This window comes from Dromiciops gliroides, chromosome 3 (assembly GCF_019393635.1).
Source record: "Dromiciops gliroides isolate mDroGli1 chromosome 3, mDroGli1.pri, whole genome shotgun sequence".
NCBI lineage: Eukaryota > Metazoa > Chordata > Mammalia > Microbiotheria > Microbiotheriidae > Dromiciops > Dromiciops gliroides.
The window spans coordinates 311,284,148-311,300,193 of record NC_057863.1 but is presented as its reverse complement, the minus strand read 5'-3'; positions in this window follow the sequence as shown (position 1 = coordinate 311,300,193).

The following is a 16,046-nucleotide window of genomic DNA, read 5'->3' as shown; positions in this document are numbered from 1 at the left end:
ACCTATGGGATATAAACTCTCAGAAAATAGGAATGCCTTTGTATTACACATAGTAGGAACTAAATAAATGTTTATTGATTACTTGAGGAGTAAATAAAGGTTTTTACGATATGTCCAAACCAAAAGAATTTTGGGGTGTGTGTTTGTAGACATTCATACATTAATGTATGTATGTATGTATGTATGTATGTATGTATGTATGTATGTATGTATGCATGCATGCATGTATGTTGTGAGAATTAGAATGGCACCCCCTGCTGGGAAAGATATTGCAGGGAAGCTCCGCCATGAGGAGAAAACATGTGATTTAGAAATGATGTGACTTTAGTGTCTGGAAATTAACCAGCACCTGGAAGTTGCCTGGTGTCCGGAATTTACCTCTATAGAACTACCTGTTAGTTATGTCAATTAGTGTTAGCAGCCAATTAGCTTGGAGCTGTGTGTATGTGTATGGACAGCCCTGTTTCCTATTTTACAGGAGGCTTCAGGAAGAAGCCCCTGAGGAGGGGTCTTTCTTGGGTTGGAGACTTTGGCGGGGGAGCAGGGGAAGGAGATTAGGGAGAGAGTTGGCAGATCTAAATTTTTATCCATGTTTCTCTTTAGTAACCCTTAATATGTTTTGATAAATACTGAAAAGTCTAAATTCATGCTAAAGCTTCTAATTTAAGGTGACCACTCATTAAAGTTTAGTAGATTTTAGAAATCATAGCTAGAATTTTAGCCCTTTACAATTTATATACACACATTATATACACATACACACACAGATGTAAAGTTGAAAATTTCTAGTACAAGCTGTCTTCTGTGTCCCATTTTCTATCATGCCACCTGAATATCTGACATGTTCATTCCCATTTTAGTGCAAATCAAGCTAATATATGAATATATGTGTGTGTGTTTATGTATATATACACATGTATAGAATAAACATATGCATGTGTGTATATGTGTATAGACCTATTTATATACATATATTATATATATCCACACACATATAAATGCCTATTTGTGTATGTGTGTATCAAAGTCAACATTATGAGGTCGTAACCAACAATTCTAATGCTAATTTAGGAGGAACTGCTTCAAATGCATTATCCTGAAGAGGAATATGGATTGTACTCTAATCTTATTGTATCACTCACTGTGTATAGTTGTGGATACTACATTTTAGAAAGGATATTTTCAATCTGGAACACATTGAGGACACAGTGAGGAGATATTTGAGAATGCTTAAAACTATATTATATGGGAATCAAGTGAAAGTCCAGTAAAGCAAACACATACCTACCTCTTCATGATCATAGGATCCATGATCTGTACTCTCTAAGTATTTAATGCATTTTCTGGAAGAAAAAAAAAAAGCATTCTTGCCTTTTTTTCTTGCCTTTAGAATGAGGACCATTGGCTAGATATTTTAAGGCAGTCTGGTATATTGTAATGATTAATGGATTTCCAGTCAGAAGGTTTGGGTTCAAATCTTAAGTCTGACACATACTACTTATGTGACCTTAGGGAAGGCATTTGAACTCTGAGCTTTATGTGTAAATTGAGAGGAGACATCTAGGTGGCTAGATGGCTGAGGTACCCTCCAGCTCTAATTCTACAAATAGTCCTATACTCACTAACCTGAATGTATGTGAGGAAAGTTTTACATTGAGATAAGGAAAAATTTCTTAGCCATTAGTTGTACAAAAAATAGAATGGGCAATGTCATCAAGCAGTAATATTACTTTAAACACCAATAATAATATCAATAATGATAATTTTCTGTTTATACGTAATTTATTTAAAGGCTAATAGACTTTACGGTTTGCAAAGTGCTTTACAAATATTGTCTCATTTGAGGCTTGCAAAACTCCTGGAAGTTAGGTACTATTATTGTTCCCATTTTACAGATGAAGAAACCGAGGCAGACAGTTAAGTGACATGCCCAGGATCACAAAGTTGCTGTCTTTCACTATTTCAAATAGAGACTGGTTTACTACTTGGTATGATTGTTGTAGAGGGATTATGGTTTTTGTAGGGGTTTCACCAGATAACCTTTGTGAGGTCTCTTTCAGGTTTAGCTTCAATGGAATGATTTAGTAAAGAAGCAAGGTGTGCTGGAGGCAGCTTAAATTAGTGTATAAAAGCGAAATATTAAATTTTTAATGTGCATACCTATATCCCCTGAATTAGAAAACACTACAGATCAGGGACTGATTTATTGGGTTTTTTATTATTTAGACATAAAATGAGGGAGAAATATAAGTTAAACTTAAAACTGTATTGTTTGTATATTCTCCCCTGTTACCCCCAAGTTGGTTGTTAAACAATTACCATTATACCACTGCTTCTAACTCCAAAGCCTAATCTTCTTGGTGAAGTGTGATTTCTTGATCTCTAATTATGCTAATGAATCTGTGAATTCTTCAGTTTGGATGCTCTCTCCAATGATCTCAGACTTGCCTATCTTGTGGGAATTTGTTCATATCTTGAGACAGCATGGTATAGTGGGTAGAACACTAGAGCAAGAGACAGGAACAAACACATGAGTTCAAATACCATTTCTCTGTTCCTCAGTTTCCATAAAGGCAAAAAATTCATGCTCTATCAGGTCCCTCTCAACTGTTAACCTGTTATCCTATATCCTAGCTTATGTTTGCCATATCAGGTCCTCCCAGTGTGCTGGAGGCCTTCCTTGCTTTCTTCTGTCATTTCATGGATACCAGTGGAAGTCTTTAGCTCTCCACCTGCCATCGCTCACCCTTACTAGATGATCAGTCCATTTTCTCTAACAGACATTTTCCTTTTGATATCTTTTGTTCCTAATGTAATTTAAAGTTTCATATAATTGATTATATGTTGCAGCCTGCTCTTGCTCATCATGTACTTCTCCATGGCTCTATGTGTGATATTTATATTCAGTTTTTCACAGACTCTTTTGTTCCAAGCCTTGCAATTACAAGTAGAATATTAGCATTTAAAAGTTGAGCCTTTGTTTCTAGGAGAAACTTAGGGTCATTAAAGAAGCTTTGCAATTTCCTCTAAGCAATACAGCCTGCTCTCCACCTATTCCTTTTATTTAGGGTGTCTAATATCTGATTTTTTTTTAATTTAGTGATAGGAACCTCTGAAAATTCAAAGAAAAGTCCTTACTACTCTAGTAGTGTTAATATTTAGTAGGGAGGGGGTAGCTAGGTGGAACAGTGGATAGAGCACCGGCCCTGGATTCAGGAGGACCTGAGTTCAAATCCAACCTCAGACACTTGACACTTACTAGCTGTGTGACCCTGGGCAAGTCACTTAACCCTCATTGCCCCACCAGGAAAAAAAAGTCTTTAGTAGAGAACTTGTATGTTATAGACTTAAATCATGACAACTTGCAAGCCTACATACTGGTCATCATCTTTGACTCTTGTCAGTGCTGGTGCTATTCTCCTAGTCAGCAGTCTCTGCATTCATAGGATCATGTAATTCAACATGGAAGGAGCCTTAGAGAGCATTGAGTTCAACAAGCTCAATTTGAAGTTAAAATTATTCTGATTCCCAAGATATATGTAATTTGCCTAAGATCACACAGGTAGTAGGGAGGTGAAGACTGCTAAATACTGACAAAATCTCAAGGATGAGGAAGAGGTGGGGGAAGGGGCAAGGAAGGGGAATCTATCGGCTTTTATAGTTAGGAGATTAGTAGTTAGGAGGTTAGGAGGAAACTTGGATAAAATTGTCTTTATAGAATGGGAGAGATAGAAGCCAGACAGAAAGAAATTAAAGGAATCGTGGCTAGTGAAGAAGTAGAATCGTCATCAATTATATATGATATTTTTTTCTAGAGTTTTGATTAAATAATGATATTAAAAGAAAGACCAAAGGAAAAATCAAGGCTCTTTTGCCAAAAGAAAGCTTCTATCATTCTAATGATAAAGACAATATGGGTATATACACACATATACATATATGTATGTACATAAATATATGTATATATTACCACCTCCTATCCTCTGATTGACTACATAACATAGACACATACATACTGTGTATATAAGCACCAATTATATATATAAGTATATATAGCAGATTATGTTTATTTTGTGTGTGTATATAATTACAACATATACAATGCAAATACAAGGCAATTTTTTGGTTTCTATGGTATATTCTTTGACATATCCATTCAGAATTTGATCATCAGGGGGCAGATAGGTGGCACAGTGGATAAAGCACAGGCCCTGGATTCAGGAGAGCCTGAGTTCAAACCCAACCTCAGACACTTGACACTTACTAGCTGTGTGACCCTGGGCAAGTCACTTAACCCTCATTGCCCTGCCAAAAAAAAAAAAAGAATTTAATTATCAAATATGCATTTGAATTTATCTTTTGATTGCCTTCCCTGTATTGATTTCTACTTTTATGGTAATATAATGTATAAATTATTTTTATTATTTTGTTTAGTATTTCTGCATTTCGTAATTACACATAGGTGACATGTAGTCATAAAAATGTGACTATTCTTCACTTAAATTGAAAACATAAATCCTGTAGCTGTAAATTCTTTAAAAGTGTATTTATGTCTGCATTTTCCTTTTTATACATCTTCCTGTTAGATTTGTTCAGTTCTGAAAGAAGAACATTAATGTCTTTAATAGTATTGGTACTTTTTTTGCAATTCAGTTAACAACTTTTGTAAATTTAGGCATTATTAAATTTGATATGTGTGTTTAATAATATCATTAATTGTGGTACATTTAAGCATATTTTTATTTATTTCTAATGTTATTTTGAATTTTGCTTCAATAATATGTTTGCCAATACTATTTAAAAAAATTACCTCACATATAAAATTTACCATACTGCATTAAGATTATGTATATCTTTGCTTTATAGATGTGTTTCCTTTCCTATAAAATATAAATTGTGAAATTGTTTTATTATGTCACTTTTATTTTATGAATTTCTTTATTCCACTCTCATTAAAAGTTATGAGAGTAAGGTTTGTGTTGTCCTCTGGTTTTTTTTTTTCTTCAGTGTTATTTAATTTCCTTCTTTTTTTTTTTTTTTTTTGTGGGGCAATGGGGGTTAAGTGACTTGCCCAGGGTCGCACAGCTAGTAAGTGTCAAGTGTCTGATGCTGGATTTGAACTCAGGTAATCCTGAATCCAGGGCCAGTGCTTTATCCACTGCGCCACCTAGCTGCCTCAATTTCCTTCTTTTTTGATATCCTGTAGGAGGTAGGATATTTTTTTCCTTCTCAATCTTAAAATTATTTTATTTTTTTCCAGTTGCATGTAAAGATAGTTTTCTTTTTTTTTCCTTTTGTTTTCTTTGCTTTTCTTTTTTTGGTCAGGCAATTGGGATTAAGTGACTTGCCAAGGGTCACTTGTAAGCGTCAAATGTCTGAGCCCGGATTTGAACTCAGGTACTCCTGACTCCACGGCCGGTGCTCTATCTACTGTGCCACCTCGCTGCACCAAGATAGTTTTCAATATTTGTTTTTGTTTTGTTTTGTTTTGTTTTGCGGGGCAATTGGGGTTAAGTAATTTGCCCAGGGTCACACAGCTAGTAAGTGTTAAGTGTCTGAGGCCGGATTTGAACTCAGGTACTCTTGAATCCAGGGCCAGTGCTCTATCCACTGCGCCATCTAGCTGCCCCTCAATATTTGTTTTTGTAAGATTTTGAATTCCCAATTTTTCTCTCTCTCTTTTTCCTCCCCTCCCCCAAGACACAAAGAAATCTGATATAGGATATATATGTACAATCACATTAAACATATTTCTGCATTAGTCATGTTGTGAAAGAAGATTCAGAACAAAAAGGAAAAACCTCAAAAAAGAAAAAAACAACAACAAAAAAAGTAGAAACAGTAAGGTTCAATCTGCATTCAGATTCCACAGGTTTTTCTTCTGGATGTAGAGAGCATTTCCCATCATGGATCCTTTGAAATTATCCTGGATCATTGTATTGCTGAGAAGAGCTACGTCTGTCATAGTTGATCATCAAACAATGTTGTTATTGTGTACAATGTTCTCTTGGTTCTGTTCGCTTCACTCAGCAACAGTCCATTTAAGTCTTTACAGGTTTTTCTGAAATAAGCCTGATCATCATTTCTTACAGCACAATAGTATTCCATTACATTCATATACCACAACTTGTTCAGCTATTCCCTAATTGATGGGCATTCCCTCAATTTCCTATTCTTTACCACCACAAAGAGAGATGCTATAAATATTTTTGTACATGTAGGTCCTTTTCCCTTTTTTATGATCTTTTTGGGATACAGACCTAGTGGTGGTATTACTGGGTCAAAGGGTATGCACAGTCCTTTAAGCCTTTGGAATAGTTCCATATTGCTTTCCTGAATGGCTGGATCAGTTCACAACTGCATCAACAATATATTAGTGTTCCAATTTTTCCACAGCTTCTCCAACATTTATTATTTTTCTCTTTTGTCATATTAGCCAATCTGATAGGTGTGAGGTGGTACCTCAGAGTTGTTTTAATTTGCATTTCTTTAATCAATAGTGATTTAGACCATTTTTTCATATGACAATAGATAGCTTTGAATTCTTCATCTGAAAACTGCCTGTTCATATCCTTTGACCATTTCTAATTTCCTTCTTTTTTAATGTCAATATTTGACCCTGACAATTAGCTTTACTTGAATTATACTGATGCAATTTTTTTCCTTACAGATTGTCTACTCCCTCCTCCTTTTTGTTCACCTTTTCCTTTGTCTTCAGGTTTTACTTACATTATTGTTTTTTTCTTTTCTTTTTAGTTATCTATTTCTTTTCTATTTATCTCTCCTTTTCTATTCTCAGTTAAGTACTTAGTTCAATATTTCTCCTCTTCTTTCCCCCTCCTATTTGTTAAATTTAAAGCTTCTAAATTATCAGGTTTAAATTCCATGTTTTAACAAAATCCTATGTTTTGACATTATAGATCTTGCCCTACCTCCCTTTTTTTCTACTGTACCTCAATCGTAAAATTAACAATTAATGAGGGGTAAAATGTTGGATAGAAGCAGTAGCACAAGGTAGAAATTATGCAATGACCCAGTTTATATGATCCTATTCAAGTCTCTATCCTCATGATTGTTCTTATTTCCAATGACCATGGCATTCTATTTCTGGGAGTCCATGTCTTTCCCTTCCCCCACCACCAGTTGGGTGGCCCTTGCTCTTAGGAACTCACTTATCATTTTACCTCAGCTATAGAATTCTGTCCAAAGATGTACAATACTTTTCAGATAAATGAGCTTCTAAATGAATGAACTCCTCCCACATTAAACATAGGATAAAAATTCCCATTTCTCATTGCTAGCACATACCTCTTCCTTTATGGGAATTTATTCATTTTGGGAACTGCCTATACTGATGAAATTACAGTTCCAGTCCCTAGTCCTGTTTTTTCTAATTTAGAACTTCACTTAATTGCTTCTGTCTGCTAAGAGTATTCAAGGTATCAAAAAAGAAATTTAATATATTTTACAAATGCACATTATTTAAAAATAATTATTGTGAATTTTTATCCTCCTGAAATCATGATGCTCTAAGGCAATCCCCAGTCATTCCAATTTCATTAAGTCTCTGGGATAGAATGGATATCTTCATATTTTTATGTACTCTACCATTAGGATCCTTAAATGTTATCTGATTTTAATGCCTTAGTTCTATGACCATACAACCAACTGGAATAAAGGTCTAGTCAAGGAAATGTTAGGCTTCTAAGAAGGAGGAAAACATACTAAAACTATTGGAGGAGTCATGATTTTACTCATTAGTTGCCTTAAAATGAATGAAAATATGTGAAGGAATGGCTATTTCTAGCAGAAACAATTATCAGCCAATCACGTATTCTGGACTCAGGCAGTTGGAAACATTTCCTATCAAAAGTCAACTTTAGCAACTTAGAGAATGGAAGGAAGATAACTGAATCTCTTAGACTGGGAGGTACTTAGTTTAGATGTCTAATATATAATCAAGTGAACTCAAGAAGACCAAATGGTAATTGAATGTCTAGAATTCAGGTATAAATAGGTAATATATCTGGAAAATATGAAAGTAGATCTTGTGGGGGATTAGAAAAAGGACACGACTAAGAATCAGGAAACCTATAATTTCATTATTTAGCCACTAAGTAGCTCTATGACTGTGAACTTAACCTTATCAATTCTGGTCCTCAATTTCCTTATATGTAAAATGAGATTACTGGATCTAATCCAGATTCAGTGATTCCATTCTATCAATAATATTTTGTATATAGGTAGAAAGGACAATTTAAAGTGTAAGCCATTTACTGTATCCTACTGAATTTATTGAATAAAGCACTTTTATTTATTTACAGAGGCTGAGGTTATTCATAGGGACAGGTAGCTTCCTCTCTATCCATTTCCCTTTGCTTCTATCTTCTTCTGATCCTTTATCAGGGTCCTCTCTCCTATAAATCTTAATCATACCCTCTTCTTCCTGAAAAGTTAGTGGACCAAGGATCACTCTTTTCTGATTTCTCCACTTACACAGATACTGATTCCTAGCTTCCTTGAAACCCTTTTGTTGTGATATCTATCTATCTATCTATCTATCTATCTATCTATCTATCTATCTATCTATCTATCTATCTATCTATCTATTGATCTATCTATCGATCTATCTATTTATCTATGTATCTCCACACTAGGGACATTCTTTCTTAATACTTTTTCCCTACTCTTGGGAGCATACATGATTAGCATAAGGGATCATTTAGCTTTTGCATTCCTGACAGAATCTTTACCATATTGAATATGTCCAAAACAAAAGACTGAACTAGCTAGAAAAATACAAATGCACTTCATTTTGTGCAATAGATATGCTCATAAAATTTGTGCATACATTGAAATTCTAGATGTCTAATTCTCTTTACCTTATTACCTACATTATCCAATTTATCAACCTTAGTGCACCATCAAACATATAACAAATATGACTATTGCAAGTTGTTTTAAATCACTTATTGAGCAGAAAAAAATAATAATAAAAAAATAGTAACAGTAACATTAAATATCAAGTAGGGGGGAAGCTAGGTGGCGCAGTGGATAGAGCACCGGCCCTGGAGTCAGGAGTACCTGAGTTCAAATCCGGCCTCAGACACTTAACACTTACTAGCTGTGTGAGCCTGGGCAAGTCACTTAACCCCAACTGCCTCACTAAAAAAAAAAAAAAAAATCAAGTAGGAAATGTAAACTTATTCAGAACTGGAGTTTCTGCTCACTGCCAGTAAAGAAAAAGGACATATTTCAGTAGGAACATTCAGAATTTTTCTTAATATTGAAAGAAAGATGCTTTGAAAACCTATACAGTTCCCAAGAGTTCTATCTTTCATTTGCTGTTTTTTCCCCCAGGCATCTTTAGTTTAGATGGTGTGACCAAGGTGGAGGGGGGATCCAATGCTACCAACTTGGAGAGTAAAGGCTTTCTATTTCTTCAAGGCTATAAGCTTGGGTGACCTATCCAGACTTCTATAACTTCAGCAACTATGGAGATATTGGGTTTTTTTTCCTGTTCTGTGCCTGCTGGAACTGCAGACAGCTTCCTTGAAGCATCTGCTTTCACAGGAATTGACAGCCAGAAAGGAAGGCTCATAATTTCAGCAGCTGTTTTTTCTCCCTTTTCTGAGCTGAGCATCAAGACCACACTGTCAGGAGCTTTGTTTGATTACGCAGCAGGATAGTAGGAGCAAAAGTGAGAAGATGAAAGCAAATCAAGACAGCAAGAAAAGAGACAGAACTGAAGCAAATATCTGGAAAGCAAGATTTCATGAGCAAAGACCCAGGCCCAGGAAGAAAGTTTACTATAACAGCCCTCTGATCAGAAGGGAGATTACTGAGGCCGTATAGGCGAGAGCCAGGAATGCCTCAAGTGCACATATTGAATCATCTAATGTGTAAGTTGACTCATGTCTATAATTAATTTAATGTGTCAAAACAGATTTGCACAGATATTGAACATCCACTATGTGAGGACTGTGTGTCTCTTGCCTAAGGATCAACTTAGCCAAGACCACAGAGACTATTGTTACCAAAAGATTGTTGAAGATGGGGTGTTTATAGTTTAGTTTTGTTTTGATTTTGCAGAACAATTTTTAAACCATCAATTCAGCCACAGAGAGCCTGTAATATGTACGTATGTATATATATATACATATATATGTACATATGTATATATTATATGTGTGTATATAGACATACATATACACATATATGTGTATATGTGTGTGTGTATATATATATGTCTATATATATGTCTATGTACATAAATATACATACTGGACAGCTAGATGGCATAGTGGATCAAGCATGGGCCTGGAGTCAGGAAAAGCTGAGTTCATATCCAACCTCAGACACTTACTAGCTGTGTGACCATGGGCAAGTCACTTAAACCTATTTGCTTTAGTTTCCTCATATGTAAAATGAGCTGGAGATGAAAATGGCAATCTACTCCAGTATCTTTGGCAAGAAAACCCCAAAATGGGTCACAAAAAGTCAGACATTACTGAAAAATGACTGAACAAACTGTGGTAAAAATTATTTTGGGTAAAGAATATTCCCATTTTTAGCTAACTCACTTGAGAGGGGCCACACCTGGCCCACCCTAAGATTACGAAGGCAGCTTTTTTGAAGGACCTCCCCTTTTGGGGGAGGGACATTGAATGCTCCCAAAAGGGAGGTGGGCTACTTCTGGTACGCAAGCTGGCTTCTTTCTTTCTGCTTGGGCCCTTGAGGTGGTGGTGTGCTGGTTCTCTGTCTGGCGGGCTGTTCAGGCTTGGGTGAGTTAATGATGGAAAACCCTAAATTCCTTTGAACTAGCTTAATTGGAAATCAGTCTGGGGTTGCATAGGTTAACTTTAGAGTTAATAATATTCATCTGTATTTCCATTTTCCTATTTCCTTATCTTTGATTTTTTTGTTAGTTTCACCTTTGTTGTTTAATTAATTCCCAAGTAATAAAATCTGATCCTTTTGTGAACTAAAGCTTAGAAGCTCCTTTCTTATGAGCCTGGAATAAATATCTATAAAGGGCTGTTTGGAGGGGAGGGTTAAACCTTAAAGGTTCCTCATATTTCCGGGACCCCAATATTAAGGCGAGTCACCAAAATAATGCTCAGTATATCAATTTTTGGCCCTCACAAAACAAAAATTTATGCATATGTGTGTATGTGAATGAATGAACATGGCCAAAATTTTGCTTGACCATATATATTTGTTATGAGCTCTTTTTCTTTTAATTCCTGCTTTCTTTTTCAGTAGAGAATGGGAAAAGAAGGTGAAGTTTTATTAACTGAAAATATAAAACAACATTAAAATATATATATGAGATAGAAGAAAAAAAATCTTATGTTAGTCAAACTTCTTAAATTCAAGTTGTGTTTGTAAAGATGAAATGGTGTTTCATTCTCACAGTGGTTTACAATGACCTTTACTCTATTTTTCTTAAAAAGCAAGGAGATGGAGTTTGTGTTTTATCATGGGGTGGGGGGAGCAATGAGGGTTAAGTGACTTGCCCAGGATCACACAGCCAGTAAGTAAGTGTCAACTCTCTGAGGCAGTTTGAATTCAGGTCCTCCTGAATCCAGAGCTGATGCTTTATCCACTGTACCACCTAGCTGCCCCGAGTTTTATAATTTTTTTACTTTATGTTTACCTTTTAGTATAGACATAGTGAATAACAAATTTAATTGTGAAAAGACTAGAGAGAAGTGTGCTCAATATAAAAATCAAGAAAGATACTATTACAACTCTGTAAACAGTAATTTCAATTAAATACAAATTCATTAAAAATTGACCATAAATAACAAACATTTTTAAAAATAATTATTAAGCACCTACTATGTACCAGGAACTGTGATAAGTGCTGAGGATAAGGGACAAAAGCTCTAGATATAAAGGACAAAAATGAAACAGTATCTGCCTTCAAAGATTTTACATTATATTGCACGAAAAATCACAGGATGATGTTTTAGAATTTTAGAACTATTGATTACATAAAGGAATGCATAAGGTTAGAACAAGTCGTGAGAAAAAGGGGAAAAATAATATAGAAAGAGAATCTGGCACAGTACTTAACCAGATCTTATATACTATCTTCTTATTCACTTGCTTGATTGATGTCACTGAAGTTATTAGTGAAGGAAGACTTAAAGACTAAGGAACAGTATGCCTTAGGTTATTTCTCAATTCCTTGTTCACTTTGGTTAAATATAAGTGCCATTCAGAGTACATCTTGATTCTATAACACCTAAAGCAAATAAAATAGAAGATATCCTTCCATATCAGAAGCACCAGAGAAGTTTTCTGTTGACTGAACCTGAAGATTGATTAAGAAGTCTATTAGTAATGATGTTAAGAAAAGGTCTGCACCTTTTCAATTCAGATAGACATGACTCAAGACAAGCATAAATGATATTGGTTCAGTAATATGTACCTAGGACACAATATGAAAAAGTCTATCTGGTATCTTCCATAAGCTTAAAGTCAAATGTTGAGAAAGACATGTTCCAGACTGTTGCAGATGTTTCCAGATTTAATAATATTTCTCTGAAAAATTGTGCAGGATGTCCAACTGATGGAGTACACAGTGGAAAGGGACAGTTCAATGGCTTTATAATCCAGTTTAAAACACTTTATGTGATCTGATGTTCACATGTTTGAATCTGATAATAGTCAATGTAATGAAAGTGTCAGAAGAGACCACTTCACTATTTATCTTTTAAAATTGTTGTGCTGAATTTTTGAAGATACTGGCACACAAGAGCACAGTTTTTCTTAGAATGCTGCAGAGATTTTCACACTCTCACTAGACAAACAAAGGTCTAGGTGTAAGGACAAACTTTGGAGAAAAGAATGTTCATTATTAAAAAAAAAAACCCGCAACATTTTTACCTTTTTTTTGAAAAAGCAATCAATCAATCAATTATCAGGCACATACTATGTGTCAGGCACTATGCTAGATGCTAGAAATTTAAACAAAAAATGTGAGAGAGAATCTACACTGAAGGAGCTTGTCTTCTAACTAAAGGAAACAGTGATAAAGTGGCCACATTATAGAGGACATAGTTTAGTCCAGAAAACAGTGTTTTCTGATCATAGTTCCTGAGGTGAAAGAAACCTTGGAGCTCATGGAGTAGAATTCCTTCCTTTTATAAATTAGTAAACTGAAGCTCAAACAGGTCAAGTGACTTGTCCAAGGTCACATGGAATAGTAAGTGGGAGAGCAGGATTCAAATTCATATCCTCTGACTCCAAGTTCAAGTGGCCCATAATTTGTGTAGTAATCTTTTGATTGGTTCACTATCTTTCTGTTACCAGATTACCATACCTGAATAACTATATTTAATTTTGAAATCAATCAATAAATAGTTATTTATTTCTCTTTTTTCCTTTTGGAGGTAATTAGGGTTGTGACTTGCCTGCATAGCTAGTGTCTGAGGCTGGATTTGAATCCAGGTCTTACCAGCTCCAGAACCAACACTCATCCACTGTACTACAAAAATGCCCCAGTGAGTTATTTCTTAACAGTCTCTGTATTACTTTCAATTCTCAAAGAGTAATCTTGGGGCCCTTGGAGGTCCTTGCATCTCTTTTAGGAGGTTCATCAGGTAAATTATATTTTCATAATAATAAAATGTTTTAATTGCTAATGTGGCAAATGTTAATAGATACATCTAACATAAACAATAATGCTTTAGGGTACTCCATAAATTTTTAAGATTGTAAAGCGGTCCAAAAACAAAAAAAGTTTGAGAACCACCTCTAGAGTCAAATAACCAATGTCTGTAGAGAGGCCATCTGAAGAATTCCCGAAACCTCTGAATCAAGAAAGTGAGAGTTATTTTGAGGAAGCATAAATAAACCTTTGTTTCATAGAAAAATGAATCACCAGATAGATGTCAGTGCTATTTTTATGCTAGTTTTATGCTAGTTATGCTAGACTTGATGCACTTAGAAAAAACAGAATATAAGAGTGTAATGTTTTAAAACATCAAATGAAAAGTTAGGATAAATGCCCTTGATGTTGCAACAGATGCAATTATTCTACACCACAAACATCCTTATTCAATCCTTTCTGACTTTGCTTCCGATAAAGCCTATCTTGATATGTGCATCCTGAAATATATAAATTCTAAACTGCCTGATTAAGCATTAAGTAACTTTTGTGAACAGATAAATAAGATCTTGTGGGAATCAAAATGGAAATGCATTGCTCAAAGATGACCTGAGAGATTTTACTCAAAAATGATACTGATTGAAAGATAAAATAAAATAAACTACCTTAGTGTGAGAAAAGAAAACAGACAAGGGACCATCAGGAAACTGCAGTAAGCCCTCCTCCGCTTTCTTGCTTACACATGCACAGAGAATAACTCTTCCTGTTTTCTCCATTCACATACTCTCACATCGTTAGATTAGTAGAGTTCTCTGATGGAAAGAGCACTGGACTTGGGGGTCATAGGACTTGGGTTTGAACCCAAGTTCTGGCAACTAATGGCATCAGATACTGACTAGTCATTTGACTCATTTGATCCTGCGAATGTCACTTAAACTTAGCTTATATGTAAGATAGGCATCATCATCATCATTATTATATTAAGTTACATTACTTACCTCATATTCTTTTTATTGGGAGGAAGCATTTTGTAAACCTTAAAACATATTATATTATTACTGGTTATCTCTGTCTAAGAGAAGGTGATCCCAATAGTATGTTGCTATTGTTGTTGTTGTTGTAAAATTGTTTCGGTTAAGTCTGACTTTTTGTGACCCCATTTGGGGTTTTCTTGGCACATATAGTGCAGTGGGTTTGCCATTTCCTTCTCCATCCCATTTTCCAAATGAGGAAGCTGAGATTAAGTGACAGGATTAAGTGACTTGCCCAGTGTCACACAGCTAGTAAGTGTCTGAAGCCGGATTTGAATTCATAAAGTTAAGTCTTCCTGACTCCAAGCCAGGCAATTTATCCACTGTGCCACCTACCTGCCTAGTAGCATACAAGTGGGTAATCTTTCTGTTGTAAAGTAGGTTCTACCATTTCCCCATGACAAGAAAATCCTATGCTACAATAACTAAGCCATGGGAAAGCTATGTTGCTAGATGTCATAGGCAAAGAAGATAATTAGCCTATTCAGAACACAAGCAAAATAGTTTTATCTTTGCAGCACAATATATACTTTATGAGGGCAATAATGTTTCCCAAATCACAAATTTAGTAAATATGAAATTGCTTTGACTCTTCAACACTTAAGAATGCATTTACTTTTTTTTGTCTGTACATAGTATAGGAACTGAATCTATATTTCACTAGTAGAAGAAACTTCCAATGCTGAAAATGCCTTCTACCATTGCAAATCAACATTTTCCTCTGAAAATGAGAGATTTAGAGAATAACCTACAGCACTGATCTATTAAGCAATAGCCAGGATGAGAAAGAGGCAGAATTTGAACCCAGGTTTTCCTGGCTTCAAGGCTAACTTTTTATATGATATGCCATACCGCCTCTCAGTCTGTGCATAATATCCATATATAGTTGTATTCATAACAGTGTGTTAATTGTATTTTTATATAGATGGTAATGGGAAGCTACATGGCACAATGGATAGAATACTGGGTCTAGAGTTAGGAGGAGTCATCTTCATGAGTTCAAATCCAATCTCAAATACTTATTAGCTGTGTGACCCTGAGCAAGCCACTTAACCTTGTTTGTCTCGGTTTCCATTACTATAAAATAAGCTGGAAAAGGAAATGGCAAATCACGATAGTATCTGTGCCAAGAAAAACCCGAATGGAGTCACAAAGATTCCAATACAACTGAAACAACTGAACAATGACAACAGCATACCTTCAGACACAGATACAACCAATAATGACATAATGTGTTTTAAGGTTTACAAAATGCTTTCTCCCATTAGAAAAGAATGTGAGGTAAGTACTACAAACTAACATGATAGTAATGATGGTGCCTTTCTTACAGATAAGTGGGACATGAATGAGTAACAGATGTATATGGAAGAGAAAATTAAGAAGAAACTCACAAA